The sequence below is a fragment of the Schistocerca piceifrons genome, chromosome 4 (assembly GCF_021461385.2).
Source record: "Schistocerca piceifrons isolate TAMUIC-IGC-003096 chromosome 4, iqSchPice1.1, whole genome shotgun sequence".
NCBI lineage: Eukaryota > Metazoa > Arthropoda > Insecta > Orthoptera > Acrididae > Schistocerca > Schistocerca piceifrons.
Genome location: NC_060141.1, coordinates 365688516 through 365707681, shown reverse-complemented (window position 1 = coordinate 365707681; position 19166 = coordinate 365688516). Strand labels below are relative to the sequence as shown.

The following is a 19166-nucleotide window of genomic DNA, read 5'->3' as shown; positions in this document are numbered from 1 at the left end:
AGGTGGTTTAACGTAGGTTCAGTCCAGGGGGATGGCGGGATGAAAGGATGTGTTGGAGTGCAAGTTCCCATCTCCGCAGTTCAGAGGGACTGGTGTTGGGTGGGAGAAGCCAAATGGCACATACGGTGTAGCAGGTTCCTAGGTCCCTAGAATTATGCTGGAGGGCATGCTCCGCTACTGGGTATTGGGCATCTCTTAGGCGGACAGTTCGTCTGTGTTCGTCGCCCCCCTAACCTCCGTAACATCCTTGTTAAACCCTACAATATTCCCAGACTACCTTCTCTACCCAGCGGTTCCTACTCCTGTAACCGACCCCGCTGCAAAACCTGCCCCATGCATCCCCCCACAACCACCTACTCCAGCCCTGTTACTGGTAAAACATACACAATTCAAGGCAGGGCTACGTGTGAAACTACACATGTCATTTATCAACTGACATGCCTGCACTGCACAGCCTTTTACATCGGCATGACAACAACCAAACTGGCCGAGCGCATGAACGGACACAGACGAACTGTCCGCCTAGGAGATGCCCAATACCCAGTAGCGGAGCATGCCCTCCAGCATAATTCTAGGGACCTAGGAACCTGCTACACCGTATGTGCCATTTGGCTTCTCCCACCCAACACCAGTCCCTCTGAACTGCGGAGATGGGAACTTGCACTCCAACACATCCTTTCATCCCGCCATCCCCCTGGACTGAACCTACGTTAAACAACCTCACTCCCATTCACTCTCCAGTCTTCTCCTCTTTCCCTTTCCTCTTTAGCCACTCACGCATCTTTTCATCCTATATAGTTGTGTTTATCTTTATACTATATACCTCTTTACTTCTGTATGCATCCTCTTTGGTTTGAAGCTGGCACAGTACTTACAGTAGAATATCTTTGGCTTCCCTCTGACAACCATGCCTCCATCCTTGCTACCCTCCCTGTTTACCTTTCCCTGTTGCTTCATAACCTGGGTTGTGAGTAACTGAATCCACTTTCCCTTTTTTCCCTCTCTCCTCCCTGATGAAGGAACAAAGTTCCGAAAGCTAGGAATGTAAATTTTCAGTTCTGTTTTATGTGTATCTATCGGCTGTACTGAGCTAAGTACTGGCCAGCCCCTCTATCTCTTTGTTAGTATTTAATTCAATAATCTGTTCCAACAAAGGATATAATAAACTAATAGCAAAATTTCAGTCAACTGTGCTTAATGAGTTACACCCAGTCAGTCATCAAATAATGGTGATTAATAAACAATCAGTAATCAAGGAGGAGAGGAGTAAGTATACAGGGCATTTCTGTAAGAGCATGCAAAAATGTAACAGGACATAAAGAATGCTCAACTGAATTATTTGAGATAGGGAAACTGGGGTCAAGCCAGCTTAAGAAGATATGGAAGTAAACTTATCTATCGCCTTGTCTGTTTTCCAGCTTATTTACAACTAACAAACATACACATTTTCACATACTGTGCTGTTTATTTACATGTACAGTCTTTATTTCCAGTGAGGACACAAGGAGGATGAGCCTGATTACCAGGGAGTCATGATACAGGTTTTGTTTACTTTACTTGTCCATAAGGTGGCTCTGTTGTATCATATTTACACTGTCTCATGACAGAATGCACAATGAATCAATGACAGATCCATTCATTACTCAGTGTTATTCAGAGACATACGGTACGATTCTATAGAGAAGTACTGGTACAGTATTTCATGGCCACTATAAAAACAATATTGTGAAAAGGAAAATTGTAACTCACCATATAGCGGAGATGCTGAGTCATAGGCGCAACAAAAAGACTGTCACAAATAGCTTTTGGCCAGTAAGGCCTTCATCAGAATTAGATGGCAAACACACACATGCATACACAAATACAACTCACACACACGACTGCAGTCTCAGACAACTGAGGCTACACTGCCAGTTGCCTGAGACTGCAGTCGTATGTGCGAGTTGTGTTTGCGTGAATGTGTATATGAGTGTTTGCTGTCTAATTCTGATGAAGACCTTACTGGCTGAAAGCTATTTGTGACAGTCTTTTAGTTGTGCTTATCTGCAACTCAGCATCTCTGTTATATGGTGAGTAGGAACTTTCCTTTTCACAATATTATTCCATTCCATCCTGGATTTTCCATTTTTCAACTACAAAAACATGTGGACATGAAAAAATCCACTACATTGTTGTCCTTTCATGTTGTGCTCAGGGTGCTAAACTAAATTCAATGTACATTCTGAAGTGCCATCCCCCTGGACTGAACCTACGTTAAACAACCTCACTCCCATTCACTCTCCAGTCTTCTCCTCTTTCCCTTTCCTCTTTAGCCACTCACGCATCTTTTCATCCTATATAGTTGTGTTTATCTTTATACTATATACCTCTTTACTTCTGTATGCATCCTCTTTGGTTTGAAGCTGGCACAGTACTTACAGTAGAATATCTTTGGCTTCCCTCTGACAACCATGCCTCCATCCTTGCTACCCTCCCTGTTTACCTTTCCCTGTTGCTTCATAACCTGGGTTGTGAGTAACTGAATCCACTTTCCCTTTTTTCCCTCTCTCCTCCCTGATGAAGGAACAAAGTTCCGAAAGCTAGGAATGTAAATTTTCAGTTCTGTTTTATGTGTATCTATCGGCTGTACTGAGCTAAGTACTGGCCAGCCCCTCTATCTCTTTGTTAGTATTTAATTCAATAATCTGTTCCAACAAAGGATATAATAAACTAATAGCAAAATTTCAGTCAACTGTGCTTAATGAGTTACACCCAGTCAGTCATCAAATAATGGTGATTAATAAACAATCAGTAATCAAGGAGGAGAGGAGTAAGTATACAGGGCATTTCTGTAAGAGCATGCAAAAATGTAACAGGACATAAAGAATGCTCAACTGAATTATTTGAGATAGGGAAACTGGGGTCAAGCCAGCTTAAGAAGATATGGAAGTAAACTTATCTATCGCCTTGTCTGTTTTCCAGCTTATTTACAACTAACAAACATACACATTTTCACATACTGTGCTGTTTATTTACATGTACAGTCTTTATTTCCAGTGAGGACACAAGGAGGATGAGCCTGATTACCAGGGAGTCATGATACAGGTTTTGTTTACTTTACTTGTCCATAAGGTGGCTCTGTTGTATCATATTTACACTGTCTCATGACAGAATGCACAATGAATCAATGACAGATCCATTCATTACTCAGTGTTATTCAGAGACATACGGTACGATTCTATAGAGAAGTACTGGTACAGTATTTCATGGCCACTGGATTGGAAGGAGATGTCCTATTCCGTGGCCTGCAAGGTCACCTGACTTGAACCCCCTTCATTATTTTCTATGGGGATATCTAAAGTCACTTCATGTATGATCCCCTGGTGGATATGGAGATGGAATTGGCTGCCAGCATTGTGGCTGCGTGTGATGTGATTCGAAACACAGCATGGGTATTTGTCAGGGTGTGTCAGAATATCGTTCGTCGATGTCATGCTTGCACTGAGGTTGATGGCCATCAGTTACAACACATTTTGTAAGACAAAATACAAATGGTATATTCATGGTGTCAGCGATAGCATTTGCAGTTAACTGTGACTAATGTAAATTAAAAAGTACACAGTGATGTGATTTTATTCCTATTATCTCCTTAAGCTTGCTTCTCCGACCTCAGTTTCCCTACTTCAAATTGTTCAGTGGAGTATCCTCTATGTCTTGTTAAATTTTTGCACACACTTCTGGAAACACCCTATACAGTGAGTGCAATGGGAGTGCTCACAGCATCTTTGGATACAATACGCAATCTCGATCTATAAGTTCTGGGAGCAATATGGACAACAACAATGTACTAAAATCTGTAGTAGGAAGCTCATTTCAGAGATATATATCGATTACTGAAATTAGAGTTGTCACAAATTATAATGTAGCAACTGTCACAATGTGTAGGGACAAGGTATGGGAAGAACACTAGGAAGGTATTTATAAAGCAGGCAGTACACAACGGAACACTTAATTCTTTCTTAAACATATTCCTGTGCACTTTTGAACTCCCTGAAACACATTAGAGCAAATTATCTGGGTAATACTGACAAGAGTGAATTACTTTTTGTATGAAGAGAAAGTAATATATCATTCGAAGATAAGGTTGTCATTGTGGGTCAAAACTTCTTTAGTATCAACACTGTAAAATCATTTAGTCTATTATATAAAACAAAAAGCTTCTGACTACAAAAGTGCTTTCTGACATTTTTTGATTAAAAAATCTTAGAATGCATTACTGATTTCTGTAAAAAGCCATGTACAACCTCACAAATGAATTGCTGGCAGGGGAATTTTCTGTGACCTCGCAGAGACATCTGACTGTAAGGGCAAAAGGAAAATTAAAGTATTATAACTCTTCATGGAGGAAGATTAACTTTGCTACAAAAATCTGCGATTCATAATTACAAAATGTACCATAAGAGTGAAATTAAACAGTGTGGATGAGCACTAAGTACAGTATCTGACAAGATTTCGTGTTGGGTTCAATTCATGTTCTGCAGAGGCCTGTTCAAAGTTTTTTGGTGTCTTACACTCATTTCGCAGTAAATTTACTTCTCAATGGCATTTTTGGATACTAAGAAAATGAAACTGCCATTCACATTCAAAAAGTACATCACACAAAAATTATTTCGATGTACACTTTGCCTTCTTGCCTAGTATTAAGGGTGGGAATCCTTAACTGAGTGTAGAAGTCTTATGTTCATCATAAAAATGCCTCTATTCTAAAAAATGTAGATAATTATTACTCTTAAATCAACATACTCACGTAAATGTTAAGCAAGCGGCAATAGATTAAACTCGAACATTTTATGTAACTTAGTGGGCTGCAGCCACTTTCAAAATAACAGCTTTTTAGTTAACTTTACTTTTCATTTCTGGCAAGGCTTCACAGCAAACGTGCTCTGCAAGAATACTGTGGGCACAGGCCTACAAACAACAAGTATTGTACATCCTTCATCATCACAGGGAATAGGGTGGAGACTTTGTGGAGACTTAAGTAAATGAGGATATTGATCCTGAGGGAAATACTTGGAGATATCTAGAATGTGTTTATATTCCCTGCCACATTGTAGATCAATTACTTTAACCTGCAAATCAGTGCAAACTAGGTACTGCCAGATTCTTTTGTTTTCCCAGTCAGTTGCTCTAAGAATCCTGATCTATTTCATAACACAACTTGTGCTCTGTATGTAGACAAAAACTAACAAATTTCATGATAACCTTACATTTTCAAAACCTTCTTCAACACCTCTAAGAATGTCACATCCAGCTGTGTGCCAGTGATATCTATAGAGTGCTAAAGAATATGCAAAAACTCTTTACAAAGATTTTACAGGCTGGTTCTGAACATTGTCTGCCATAACCTGTGAGTAAGCGTAATTGTTGTGTTTGATAATGGCATCACGTGAAACTTTTCTACCTGGGGTGGACATAATTTTCCAGCTGCAGCTACCAAGTATTCTTTATTAAATCACCTTCTGTGAAAGGATGCAAGGTCTTTGCTAAAAGTAGTGCAAGTTTAAAGCTCATTCAAATGACACTCACTTGTTTCTTTTTTCTCTCTCCTCTTCTTCTTCTTCTTCTTCTTCTTCTTCGTCTTCCTTTTAACTTTTGAAACCTCTTGTGCATGCTCCGATTCTATCCTTTTCTGTTTCCATATCTTTGATGTAGTAAGACACATAACACCATTGTAAACTGAATTTCCTGAAAGTATTCAGTGCCTTATGGATTTGCTTCTTTTTGTACAAAAAGATAAGATTCCTCACGCTGAGGATTGAAATGCAAGAGACTGTTGGTGTTACACAATGCTGACTTGCAATTGCTGCTATTAGATGGCACCACTGTTAAAACTGGCTCTCCCCTAATTCACAGCTGGTGCTTCTTCCATCTACATCTACATACATACTCCGCAATCCACCATATGGTGCGTGGCGGAGGGTACCTCGTACCACAACTAGCATCTTCTCTCCCTGTTCCACTCCCAAACAGAACGAGGGAAAAATGACTGCCTATATGATTCTGTACGAACTCTAATCTCTCTTATCTTATCTTATCTTATCTTATCTTTGTAGTCTTTCCACAAAATGTAAGTTGGCGGCAGTAAAATTGTACTGCAGTCAGCCTCAAATGCTGGTTCTCTAAATTTCCTCAGTAGCGATTCACGAAAAGAATGCCTCCTTTCCTCTAGATACTACCACCCGAGTTCCTGAAGCATTTCCGTAACACTCGCGTGATGATCAAACCTACCAGTAACAAATCTAGCAGCCCGCCACTGAATTGCTTCTATGTCCTCCCTCAATCCGACCTGATAGGGAACCCAAACGCTCGAGCAGTACTCAAGAATAGGTCGTACTAGTGTTTTATAAGCAGTCTCCTTTACAGATGAACCACATCTTCCCAAAATTCTACCAATGAACCGAAGACAACTATCCGCCTTCGCGACAACTGCCATTACATGCTTGTCCCACTTCATATTGCTCTGCAATGTTATGCCCAAATATTTAATCGGCGTGACTGTGTCAAGCACTACACTAGTAATGGAGTACTAAAACATTACAGGATTCTTTTTCCTATTCATCTGCATTAATTTACATTTATCTATATTTAGAGTTAGCTGTCATTCTTTACACCAATCACAAATCCTCTCCAAGTCATCTTGTATCCTCCTACAATCACTCAACGACGACACCTTCCCGTTGCGACCACATGATGTAATTAGATTTCTCTTTAACACATTGCAAGAGCCTGAGCATGCATGAGTGCTCATGCTCGGAATCAACAAGCTGTTAAGCCCTGGTTTACAGCCTATGCAGAAACAAAGAGAATGTAGCAGTTTAACCATAGTTAACTGTTAATGCAGACTGCACTATTAGTTTCTGACGGTTACTTCTTGTTTATTTGTTTATGTATATTTTGCCTCATTCCACATCCATACATATTCTTCTTCATACATCATTTGGGGGGGAGGGGTGTGTGTGTGTGTGACTTCCTTAAGTTGTGATAGACTGGCCAAGGAAACTGGCCCAAAAAGTGTTTTCAGCATTCCACAGTAACATAATCTAAAGAACAAAGAAATCATCATAAATTGAAACAGAAATCATCATAAACTGAGGAAGATAAATATTCTCAGCAAGATGAAGCAACAGCACATGCAATCTTAGGCAATAAAATCTCTTGGTCTTCAACATAATCTGATCTGTCCCTGTGATTTTTACCTGTGGGGTAAGTTAGAAGGTTAAGTGTACACAAATAAACTCACACAACAGAAGAACTATAGCAGAACACCGAAGACACTACTGCATCAAAAACAAATATTCACATCGGTTGTATAATATTCTTGATTATGTATTTAAAAAAGCCTCTGCTTATGTACTAAAACAGCCACAGGCAACTCCTATATTTACGGTTTTTGTTTTAAAAAGGACAGACACGCCGATAATGTAAACAACTAACATCCAGTATCCCAACTGAATTGTTTTCTCAAACATAACCAAGTTTTTTACAGTCTGCTTCGAAACCACACTGCAAGAACTTCATTACTATCACAAAGTCAATGGGGTTTTAGCAAATGCACTTCTACATCAACAGCTATATATCAGTTCTTAGAAGCTGTCTTTAAACCACTGGACAACAGAGAACATGCAACTTGTATATTCCTAGATCTGTAAAATTCATTTGCCATAACTCACCACAATCCTCTTATTCATAAACTAGCACAAAAATGTGCAGAAGCATCTCAGACCACAGGGTAAATTCTCACCTACAAGACAGGTGGCAAACAGCGATATTAAGGCATCAAAGTGTTTATTAGAATAACTACAAATTGATTCAATAAAGCAGTAAGTATTGTGTACCACTGCACTTTGTCCTAGGACCCCTATTGTCCCTTCTTTACACTTGTAATGTAGACTATTTTACTGAAGAAGGGGGAAAAATAATTATTTGCATGTGACACCGGCATTTTAATTATGGCTGCAGATTATATCTCAATGGAATCAGCAACAGACACTACACTTTAATATAGTAAAAAATGCAAGCAATCAGTATACTCTTTGAAGCATGACATACACTTGGTAGATGGCATCTGCAATGTTTTTATTTATATGTTTCAGTTGCACATAGCATTTCTGTGTTCTGTTTGCAATATATCATTTAGTTCTTGAGGATGGCAACTTAGACCTCGCTGTGTACTAGATCAATGTACACCTAGTGCAGATGGCAATCCACTGAGAGGGATGATGTTTTGGATCGTGTTCTAGACTAGTCCTATACAGGTTTAGTTGAGATGGCGAGTGTATTGATGATTTCAGAATTGATGTTCTACTTTGATGAGTTATATCACTGTTCACAACCTCCTTTTTTATGAAAAAATTGTGGTGGCAAACTGATTTGTAGCATGCATAAAAAGTTCTCGGTTTACTTGCCGCGTCAAATTTGGATAAAATCCCAAGCTTTCGATGACTACCTCCGTCATCTTCGTCAGGGGTAAAACTGACTGTCGTGGACCGGTGAGGCTTCCGCTTTTATAAGCAGTGGACAGCTTCTCATTGGCTGGATGACATCACGGTGAAACCGATGTGTACTGAGGTGGCGGCCTCTATATCCATAGATTTTGTTTGCGCGCTTTATCCAGCATTGCTTGCAGCGCCATCCATCGCAACAGGCGGAGAACTGCGAGGAATGTAAGAAGTCTCCCTCTGCGCTCTTTCTATATCAATTGCGCACTTCCATGCATTGCTGAGTGCATAACCGGAATCTCTGTTGAAATTATTTTCACAGAGTCTAATTTCAACTGCTTCCCTGATGACAGAGTCCCAATAGTTTGAAGCGTGAGCAAGTAGTCTTGTTTCATCGAATAAAATCTTATGTTTATTTAACAAACTGTGCTCAGCCACCGCTGATTTTTCTAGATACCTGTATTTCAGGTGACGCTGATGTTCCACACTGCGATTGGCGACAGTTCTTATAGACTGGCCCACATAACTTTTGCCACACTCGCAAGGAATGCTGTAAATTCCCGGTACTCTCAGACCAAGATTATCTTTCACGGGTCGCAGCATTTCCTTAATCTTCCTGGGTGGCCGGAAGACTGGTCTGATTCCTTGCCGGCTCAGGACTCTTGCTGGTCGTTGCACCGCAGAATGGTAGCCGCGCGATGTGTTGGTCCTCTTGATCTGTTCGAACAGCGTCCTTTCTTGGTTTCTTCGCCAGAGTAGATCTGATATCACGATCAGAATAACCATTTTTTATGAATACCGTCGTCAGATGGTTAATCTCGGAGCCGAGATGATCCTTGTCTGAAATAGTCCTTGCTCTGTGTACCAAGGTATTCAGCATAGCTCTCTTCTGAGCTAGGTGGTGAAAACTATGCGCGTTTAGATATAAATCTGTATGCGTCGGTTTTCTGTGCACAGAATGTCCGAGACGTCCATCTGATTTTTGCTCCACCAGTACATCTAAGAAGGGTAACTTTCCATCCTTCTCCACCTCCACTGTAAATCTTATGTTCTGATGTATACCATTCAAATGTTCAACAAACTGCTGCAGTGCCTCATTGCCATGTGGCCAGATTAAAAATGTATCGTCAACATACCTGAAGAAGCAGGATGGACGTAAGGGAGCACTGTTCAACGCTCGTTCTTCGAAATCCTCCATGAAGAAGTTAGCTATGGCTGGTGACAGTGGCGAACCCATAGCTGTTCCGTCAATCATTTCATAATATTTTCCACCATACAAAAAATAGGTGGTCGTCAAAGTGTGTCGAAATAACTTCTGTATTTCAGGAGAGAAATGAGCAGACAACATTTTTAACGTATCTTCCACTGGAACCTTTGTAACCAAAGAGACCACATCTAGGCTGATCATGATGTCATTCGGATCTATCTTCATCTGCTTTATAATGTCAACAAACATTTTTGAGTTAGTAATATGATGGCTACAGTGGCCGACTATAGGTGCTAATAATTTGGTTAAGTATTTTGCCAACCGATATGTAGGAGACCCAATAGCACTAACAATAGGTCTCAACGGAACCCCATCCTTATGGACTTTGGGTAGACCATATAACCTGGGTGGCCTTGGTGCTCTTGGTCGTAGATTCTTGACTAGTTCTTCTAGGAGGCCAGAGTTCTTCAGTAGCTCCCCTGTCTTCCTACTAAGTGCTGCTGTGGGATCCCGTTTAAGAATACGGTATGTGGCATCTTTCAATGTTGAACATTTGAATGGTATACATCAGAACATAAGATTTACAGTGGAGGTGGAGAAGGATGGAAAGTTACCCTTCTTAGATGTACTGGTGGAGCGAAAATCAGATGGACGTCTCTGACATTCTGTGCACAGAAAACCGACGCATACAGATTTATATCTAAACGCGCGTAATTTTCACCACCCAGCTCAGAAGAGAGCTATGCTGAACACCTTGGTACACAGAGCAAGAACTATTTCGGACAAGGATCATCTCGGCTCCAAGATTAACCATCTGACAACGGTATTCATAAAAAATGGTTATTCTGATCGTGATATCAGATCTACTCTGGCGAAGAAACCAAGAAAGGACGTTGTTCGAACAGATCAAGAGGACCAACACATCGCGCGGCTACCATTCTGCGGTGCAACGACCAGCAAGAGTCCTGAGCCGGCAAGGAATCAGACCAGTCTTCCGGCCACCCGGGAAGATTAAGGAAATGCTGCGACCCGTGAAAGATAATCTTGGCCTGAGAGTACCGGGAATTTACAGCATTCCTTGCGAGTGTGGCAAAAGTTATGTGGGCCAGTCTATAAGAACTGTCGCCGATCGCAGTGTGGAACATCAGCATCACCTGAAATACAGGTATCTAGAAAAATCAGCGGTGGCTGAGCACAGTTTGTTAAATAAACATAAGATTTTATTCGATGAAACAAGACTACTTGCTCACGCTTCAAACTATTGGGACTCTGTCATCAGGGAAGCAGTTGAAATTAGATTCTGTGAAAATAATTTCAACAGAGATTCCGGTTATGCACTCAGCAATGCATGGAAGTGCGCAATTGATATAGAAAGAGCGCAGAGGGAGACTTCTTACATTCCTCGCAGTTCTCCGCCTGTTGCGATGGATGGCGCTGCAAGCAACGCTGGATAAAGCGCGCAAACAAAATCTATGGATATAGAGGCCGCCACCTCAGTACACATCGGTTTCACCGTGATGTCATCCAGCCAATGACAAGCCGTCCACTGCTTATAAAAGCGGAAGCCTTACCGGTCTACGACATCAGTTTTACCCCTGACGAAGATGACGGAGGTAGTCATCGAAAGCTTGGGATTTTATCCAAATTTGATGCGGCAAGTAAACCGAGAACTTTTTATGCAAGGACTCCGTCGCAAAAGACTTCGTAGTCTGATTTGTAGCATAGTCAGAAACCCAGGTTAGTTGGAAGGTGACAATTTTGTTGAGAGCTGGTGTAAGTCAATGAATGTCACGATACTCTTTTTTTATATTTCCACTGTGCATTCCATATTACATTTATGTCCCTAAAAAATCCTTATATTTTTCCACTCTTGTCTGATATTTTCCAACAGTTAATATCAAACATATTAAAAAGGTGTTAATAACAAGGCCATTCCCGCTCAAAAACCCCTGTTCCCAGAGGATTACACCTATGCTATGTCAATGACACCCTCAGTCTATTGATGATGTGTCACGTTATTTACAAATCTCAGCACTATTAGCTGGTTCCATCAAAATAAAATAACAATAATATATAACTGTTCACAAATTTCCATTTTCTCTGTTTTTTTTTTTTTTTGTTTTTTTTACAAGAATTTGATACAATACAAAGCCTTGGCAATACATTATTGAAGTCTGTTATTGAAACTAAAGTTGTAGGAATAGAACTACAAAATAACTTCAAATGGGACTTTTGTGTAAAACTTTTCAGAACAACAACTTGAAAAGCTTGTTCTGCTTTTCGTGTATTAAGACAAAGTGTAAGTAATTCAGTAATGATGCAAACAAATAACGCTTACTTCCATTTATTACTTCATTATGGGCTAATATTCTAGGGCAACTTGCACCTTGTCTAAAAAGTCTTTATGATGTAGAAAAAAAGCTGTCAGGGCTGTCTGCAACTTAACACAAGAGCAGCAGAGAATGTGATACCTCTAGAACAGCTGGAAGGGATCATTTGAGTCCTAATAAGATGTGCGTTAAAAATCCACAATGTGATTAAAGTTAGACCCGTACTTTTTCCATTAATCAACCCAGAAATGAGTTATTTCTGCAGTTCCTTCATTTATCTCACTTGTTTGTTTTGAAACATTGAAATTAAACTTTGTTATTTCCCATTCGTCAGTTCATTTGCTAGCTGGAATGAACTCACAGTAGATGATCCTTGCTTTTATTGTTGGCATGTCTAGGATGCCGTAAAAAACATGCGTTTGCCATCTTCTGCAAGTAAAATTAGTTGAATCATGTTGTCATTGATTTCCACACCATACTTTGTAGTGTTATAAAAGAAAAAATTTTTATGCTTTTTCTTTCGTTCTTCGCTCACTGCTATTTCAGGATGTAGTGCACTGAGAATAACAACTTCCTTATTCTTCTTCCTTTGGTACACTCTGACATATCAGTATTCTTCAATGAGGGAATGTACGTCATACTTGTTTCCATTCATGCAGTTAGGGAGTTTTCGATGAATCTTGTTGACATTTTATTCTGTCGAAGTTTCTTGAAAAGCTGAAGGGATGTGAAGTAGTAGTCTGCTGTCATATTCCTTCCTTGGTTTAGAAATGACTACATGAGACCAAAAATGATATACTCTCCCAATGGCTGATTGTCTGGTCAGACATTTTCCTTACTGCAGTACGCGAAGGCACTGCAGGCGTACTTGGATGCCACATCTGCAGCTATACAAATTTGAATCTGTACTTGTCAGGTATGCTTCGCATAAATTGGGTAAAAAGCTGCATCTTGCTTTGCTTGGAAACAACTGCTCATCAACTGTAAGATTTCACCAGGATGATATAACAGAGACAGTTTTGTGCAGACTTCTTCCATATTCCAGAAATAAGAGCGCACATCTCTGCAGTAATATACTGAATTTGAGATGGCTTCTCATTAATCTGTTAAATTGATGGAATCTGTTTGTCATCGTTTTATTCCTGATAAAAATAAGACACACAAAATTGTGACCAAAAGTCATTCAAGGAAACACGTTTAGCACAAAAAGTACCTCTGGCATACATGATACCAATCACTGCCTCCAATTATACAGCCTAAATGATGATTTAAAAATCATTTCAGGAATTTCATTCTGTGTGTTTTATATAACACACAACATCACTCATCCACTTGGTGGCATGCATACGCAATGGGCCCTCCCTCTCTCCTTCAGGACATTCAAAGCAATCCTTCTTCCAAGTAGTGGTGTGTTAGTAACTTTGCATTCTATTCCATCTCTAGCTGACATCTTCAACATTGCAGCAACTGATCCCTGAGACTGTTCTGGAAACTGGGGAGTCATCTACTGATGGTAACACCTGCTATCTTCATCAACAGTTGTCTCGGACAGAAAATCACCCTAATCCAATAAGCCATTTCCTAATTAAGTGCATATGTCATCATTCGAGGCAATGATTGTTAACCAAAACAATACGCAACACAAGAAGATTTGTAATTATTAGAACAGCAGTATTCTAAAAATGAGTTATGGCATGGGTCAATGACTTCTGCTGCTATTGCAGATATACTTCATGAAAATCTACTAAATTACAATAAACAGTTGTTAAAAGTAAAAGAAATGTGAAAATGTCACAAAGTTTGGTGGAAAGATGTTAAAAACTGAATTATTGTGGAAATAAAAGTTGAGGGGAGTCTTTTGACCACTGTCTGCTCCATTTACTGCATATTTATATTTTCTCCTTTCACCAATTAAATTCAATATTTCTTCTGTTACCCAAGGATTTCTACTAGCCCTCGTCTTTTTACCTACTTGATCCTCTGCTGCCTTCACTACTTCATCCCTCAAAGCTACCCATTCTTCTTCTACTGTATTTCTTTCCCCCACTCCTGTCAATTGTTCCCGTATGCTCTCCCTGAAACTCTGTACAACTCCTGGTTCTTTCAGTTTATCCAGGTCCCATCTTAAATTACAACCTTTTAGAAGTTTCTTCAGTTTTAATCTACAGTTCATAACCAATACATCGTGGTCAGAGTCCACATCTGCCCCTGAAAATGTCTTACAATTTAAAACCTGGTTCCTAAATCTCTGTCTTACCATTATATAATCTATCTGAGACCTTCTAGTATCTCCAGGATTCCTCCATGTATACAACCTTCTTTTACGATTCTTGAACCAAGTGTTAGCTATGATTAAGTTACGCTCTGTGCAAAATTCTACCCCCAATCCATATTCACCTACTATGTTTCCTTCTCTCCCTTTTCCTACTCTTGAATTCCAGTCTCCCATGACTATTAAATTTTCGTCTCCCTTCACTGCCTGAATAATTTCTTTTATCTCATCATACATTTCATCAATTTCTTCATCATTTGCAGAGCTAGTTGGCATATAAACTTCTACTACTGTAGTAGACATGGGCTTCGTGTCTATCTTGGGCACAATAATGCGTTCACTATGCTGTTTGTAGTAGCTTACCCGCACTCCTATTTTTTTTATTCATTATTAAACCTACTCCTGCATCATCCCTATTTGGTTTTGTATTTAAACCCTGTATTCACCCGACCAAAAGTCGGGTTCTTCCTGCCACCAAACTTCGCTAATTCCCACTATATCTAACTTATCCATTTCTCTTTTTAAATTTTCTAACCTACCTGCCCGTTTAAGGGATCGGACATTCCACACTCCAATCCGTAGAACGCCAGTTTTCTTTCTCCCGATAACAACGTCCTCTTGAGTAGTCCCCGCCTGGAGATCCAAATGGGGGACAATTTTACCCAAGAGGAAGCCATCATTCTTTAACCATACAGTAAAGCTGCATGCCCTCGGGAAAAATTACGGCTGAAATTTCCCCTTTCTTTCAGCCATCCGCAGCACCAGCACAGCAAGGCCATTTTGGGTGTTACAAGGCCAGATCAGTCAATCATCCAGACTGTTGCCCCTGCAACTACTGACAAGGCTGCTGCCCCTGTTCAGGAACCACACGTTTGTCTGGCCTCTCAACAAATACCCCTCCGTTGTGGTTGCACCTACGGTACGGCCATCTGTATCGCTGAGGCACGCAAGCCTCCCCACCAATGGCAAGGTCCATGTTTCATGGGGGGCTGTGAAGCAACATGTAATACACCTTACCCACAGCAGAATGAAATAACAAAATATGTATGTCCACATTAATTCATTCAAAGATAAATATACTTTTCAGAAACTGTATAGGTAAACATTGTAATCTGCTTTTACAATCATTAAATTTACCAGGTTTCACAAGGATCATATTACACAATACACTCAAGTGTCATCCTATAAGATCTCTGAATAGCCACGAACCACTGAAATATGAATGAAATGAGTGTTAGTGTCAGTGGTGTTGAGAAACAGCTGGAACAGTTGAAAACTGCACAAAGCTCCAGGCCCCAATGGAGTCCCTGTCAGTCTCTATACTGAATTTGCAGCTGTGATAGCCTCTCTTTTAACTAAACCTATCATGGATTCCTCGAACAAAAAATGAGCCCAGTAGTTGGAAGAACATATGGATGTTTCATATACAAGAATGGTATTATAACTGATCAACAAAACCTTTCTTGCCACCACAAGAGAGACAGTGGCGACATGAGCACTGTATTTTAGTAAAAAATTTGAATACCATGTCTACAGGGAAAGGAGTTCAGAATATGTTCTAAGATGCTTCAACAAATTGATTTCAGAGATATTGGACAGTAGTTTTGTTGATCCCTTAATCACCTTCTCCATGGCAACAAGCAAGGATTCCAAAAACATTGGTCATGCAAAACCCAACCTGCACTTTTCTCATGACATAAAGCATTGGATCAAGGCAGTCTGGAAGACGCAATATTTCTTGGCTGCCAACAACTAGGCCTATTTACCTCAGTACCACATCTACACTTAAGTGTCAAAAGTACGATCATGTGGGGTATCAAGCAAAATTTGTGACTTCACTGAGGATTTTTTGGTAAGGAGGATGCAACATGTTCTCTTGGATGGAGTCACACATTCAGACATGGATGAAACTTCAGGTGTGCCTCAGAGAAGTAAGTTGGGATGCTTGCTGTTCATGCTGTACCGGCATGTTATGATCTTGTGGACAATATTAATGGTAAAATCAGACTTTTTTTCCAGATGATTCAGTTTTCTATAATGAAGTACTATCTAAAAGACGCTAAACGGAAAAAAATGTAGTATCCTATTACAGTAGTATCAATAAGTAACTGTTGGAATCAGCCAACTCAAACAAATACCTAGGTGTAATACTTAGTAGAGATATGAAATGGAATGATCAATAGGCTCAGTTATGGGTAAAGCAGGTGGTAGGCTTCAGTTTATTAGTAGAATACTGGGAAAATGTAATCAGTCTAGAAAGGAGACTGCTTACAGATGAAACTCATGCGATCCATTCAGGAATATTGCTTAAATGTGTAAGTGTGTGCGACCTATACCAAATAGGGCTAAAATGAGATACAGAACGTATAGAGAGAGAAGAGCAACATTAGTTGTCACGCGTTTGTTTGGCCTGTGAGAGTGTGTCACAGAGATGCTGTACGAGAAACTGAACTGGCAGACTTTAAGATTAATGTTATCTATACCAAAAAAGTCTACTTAAATAGTTTCAAGAACTGGTTATAAAAGATGACTCTAGGAATATAATATAACCCTCTACTTACTGAAGTAAAAGACCCGACCAATACTAAGTAAGAGCGTACATACGTCCAAGCAGTTCACAACACAAATTGCCGGTGAGGAGAATACTTTAAGAAGAAAGACGCTGTTGCAGAAATTTCATCAAAACACCATTACTTCTAACTACATAAGGTATTATGCTTGTCTCAATGAAGTATGTGCAGACGCAAAAAAATCTTAGCATATAACTGTGTGAGAAATCATTTAAAACTTTTCCCAAAGGCAAAGTCGCTCTTCGTTTTTGCAGTTCCTGACAAAAAAATAACAACGGCAACAATAACATTACTGGCATGTCACTGTTCAGAAACGCAACATTCAAGTAGAAAACACTCATCAAGATCTGTTTTATTATGACCTCTTGGTATACGAGATTAGAACTAATGGTTTTACAATAAATAAAATGGATTGTTGATTTACAAGCAGGTATAATAAATGCACATACTGTTATCAAACCAATGGTGAGTACTTCGTCATTCGTAAGCAGCGTGCAGCAAGTTCACCGCTGTGTTGGCTAAGTGGCTAGTGGCTACACTGACAATAACAAGAGGTTGAAGAAACCTAGCCATGTTCAACAAAAGACTAGCGCTGACAAATCGCGTGTTGCCCTGGTAACGCTTCGTGTTGTGTTTGGAAACAGTTCGCATACGAGTTGATGAATTTGATGTTCATACTTATCAGTGTACGAGATAAATCGTATTACATACTGTTTCATCTGCCGCTTTATCGGATGAGACACAGCAAACTAGATCAGGTAATGGCATAAAAAAATATGGAAGCGTTCTTAATCGTTTACGCAGATTTTATTTCTTTCCGCATGCAGCTGAAATTTTACATATTATACGATACAGCCTACACAATATTTAAGGTGGGCGAAAGACTTCCGATATTAATACACCAAAGTTTAATTTACTACCAATCTGAACACCTAGAAATTTGAACTGTTCAAACAAACTTTAAAAGAACCTGGTAGCCACAAATGGGCTAAATCTCAATTTTGATCAGTATACAAGAATTACAGCAACCTCTGCAACATGTGTTGACAATATTGTAAGTAGTTATAATTATTATGTAAAAGAAAAGTTTCTTCTAGTTTTAGGAGTATCAGACCATAAAGCGCTATCTGCATCACTACCGAAGCAAAATTCAGTCTGCACAACAAAAAGATGCAGGAATTTCGGTCAAGAAAATGTGGAAGTATTTTGCAAAAAACTAAGCCAAGCCAAGTGGACAGTCAGCAAACACACTTCCACAAGTGACAATTACAATATCTTTTTAACTGAACTCTTTGGTATATCCAATGAATGCTTCCCTTTTGTAACAGTGAGGACCAAGTCCCAAAAAAGTAGAACCTGGGTAACAAAAGGAATTAGAGTGTCTAGCGCTACTAAGAGGAAACTGCATATGGAGGCAAAAGTAAATAGAAGCCCACAATTTCTTAAGTAGTATGTAAGCACACACAAAAAAACATTCGACAAAATAGTTAAACTATCAAAACGTACTGCGAATAATAACTTCATTTCAAATGCAAAAAACAAATCAAAAGCTGTTTAGTCTGTTATAAGAAGCGAAGTTGGCAGTGAGACAGAGAGAATATGCCCTTCTAAAATAGTGATAAATGGTACAGCTGTTACAGAACCCAGTGCCATTTGTGAATCATTCAATGACTTTTTTCATAAACTGTAGCAAATTGGGTGACTGTTCACCACCAAAAACAAAGCCCAATTGCCTATGTTTTAAGTTTTCTCATGCTTCCATCTCAGATGTCATCAAAATCATAATGTCCTTAAAAAAATTCAAAATCTGCAGAGTGGGATGATGTCCCCACGGAAATAATAAAAATAGTCCGTCACAGTATTGCATATCCACTCTCTTTCATAATCAACCAATCCTTTGATGATGGATGTTTCCCAGATCGATTAAAATATGCAGAAGTTCGGCCCATACATAAAAAAAGCCAACAAGATGAATTGGGCAACTATAGGCGCCAATCTCACTGTTACCAATTTTCTCAAAAATGCTTGAAAGAGCTGCATGTGATCAGATCGAAAATCACAATTCATCTAACAGCATTATCTTAGGCAATCAATATGGTTTCAGAAAAGGCCGCAGCACAATCCATGCAATTAATGAATTAGTCACAAAAGTCAGCAGATGTCTTGATGATAGAATGTGTGTGCCAGGCATCTTTTGTGACCTGTCCAAAGCCTTCGACACTGTAAATCATGACCTGCTTCTCCAAAAATTGGCACACTATGGTTTTCAAGGCAAATCTCTTAGCTGGATGTCATCATACTTGGCAAACA

General features: G+C 39.5%; 1 protein-coding gene and 1 long non-coding RNA gene across 3 annotated transcripts in view; one reads left to right on the top strand and one right to left on the bottom strand.

The window, feature by feature from the left end:
• The window catches only part of LOC124794996 (vesicle transport protein USE1), a 126909-nt gene extending 109548 nt beyond the window's left edge, over positions 1 to 17361 (bottom strand). The window contains exon 1 of one of the 2 annotated variants that reach the window (XM_047258751.1): positions 17330 to 17361. The gene's annotated coding sequence lies outside the window, so the exon portion shown is untranslated. Of the gene's footprint in view, positions 1 to 16932; positions 17119 to 17329 lie in introns of those variants that run through there. The other variant, XM_047258749.1, reaches the window with a different exon arrangement.
• Positions 17362 to 17473: 112 nt separating this feature from the next.
• Positions 17474 to 19166, top strand: part of LOC124795293 — a 41878-nt gene continuing 40185 nt past the window's right edge. Inside the window, exon 1 of the long non-coding RNA XR_007016674.1 lies at positions 17474 to 17614. This is a non-coding gene — a long non-coding RNA (uncharacterized LOC124795293). The remainder of the gene's footprint in view (positions 17615 to 19166) is intronic.